This window comes from Arachis ipaensis, chromosome B09 (assembly GCF_000816755.2).
Source record: "Arachis ipaensis cultivar K30076 chromosome B09, Araip1.1, whole genome shotgun sequence".
Lineage (NCBI taxonomy): Eukaryota > Viridiplantae > Streptophyta > Magnoliopsida > Fabales > Fabaceae > Arachis > Arachis ipaensis.
Genome location: NC_029793.2, coordinates 16,316,818 through 16,318,032, shown reverse-complemented (window position 1 = coordinate 16,318,032; position 1,215 = coordinate 16,316,818). Strand labels below are relative to the sequence as shown.

The 1,215-nt window shown below is 23.1% G+C and overlaps 1 protein-coding gene across 1 annotated transcript in view; it reads left to right on the top strand.

Moving 5' to 3' along the window:
* LOC107615097 (transcription factor MYB3-like) overlaps positions 1-1,215 on the top strand; it is a 4,734-nt gene that overhangs the window by 2,237 nt on the left and 1,282 nt on the right. The window lies entirely within an intron of this gene.

Here is a 1,215-nt window from a genome sequence, read left to right as displayed (position 1 = left end):
ATAAACTATGGAAAAAATTATAGGTTCAACTAGAAATATTATTGTGTGTACTTTTTTCATGTCAGCAATTCTGTTGATAATTTTTGACAAAATTTATAGTGAAATAACATTAAATTACTTTAAAAATATTTTGAATAAATAAGATGAGAAACATTAATAGTATCATTATTAATACTTACTAAAATATTTAGGTAGGACAAAATAACAACCTGGCTTCTTTTTCTCTTAACGTCCTTTTCTTCTTTTATTCTCTTATACCTTTTATGTCTTTTTTTATATAATTGTGAAGTCGTCATCAAGTTTTTAATTTCGAAGTTTCCACATGTGCTTTAATTAAGTTGCCACATATTTTTTTCCTTAACAGTGATCTCAATTTTTGTTTTTCTTTTAAAGGTGCCATGCCTTTTCAGGAGTTAGAAACAAAAGGTGTGAAAAGAAAAGAAAATGTAAATATAGCGAAAGTCCTAAACTTTATATCTTCCATGCATGGCCCTAAACGAAAAATTTAAATATACTTGGTGTTGCTTGATTATAATATATATAGAGTTTGAAATATTCCTTTATACAATCTAATTATAAATTAAATGTAAATATTTGATGATCATTCTATATACTAATATGTATCTTTATAATAAGAGTGACTAGTCAGTAACTGGTGATATTTTATCTCCATATAACATAATTATTTTCTTAGATAATAAAGTAACAAAATTGTTGTTATTATTATCAACCAACAATATTGCAAATAATAATATTATTAAATATCTGATTAGATAATATATAAGTTGACACGAATATCATATCAATTCAACTAAAGTTACACTACTCATATACTTTCATGAAATTAAAATAGTTAATTTTTATCAATCTCATCGTTGAATTACAATCACCTATAATAAAGATTATTTATACATTTTGTGACAGCTGAATATCAATAAGACTATATCTAACATTTCATACTCATAGACATTTTAAACTTTTGTATTACGGTAATTTTTTATCAATACAAAGTATAGCAAATTAGTTTAGATTGACATGAAATTTAATTTCATAGACATGATCTATAAACTTTTATAAAAAATTGCCCCGTTAAAATGGTTATTCAACAGTATAACTTTAGTTAAATTGAGATTGATATCATTTAATTCTAATTTATAAATATCTTTGTAGAACATATTTAATGTATATTCCAAAAACACTCATAACTAATTTATC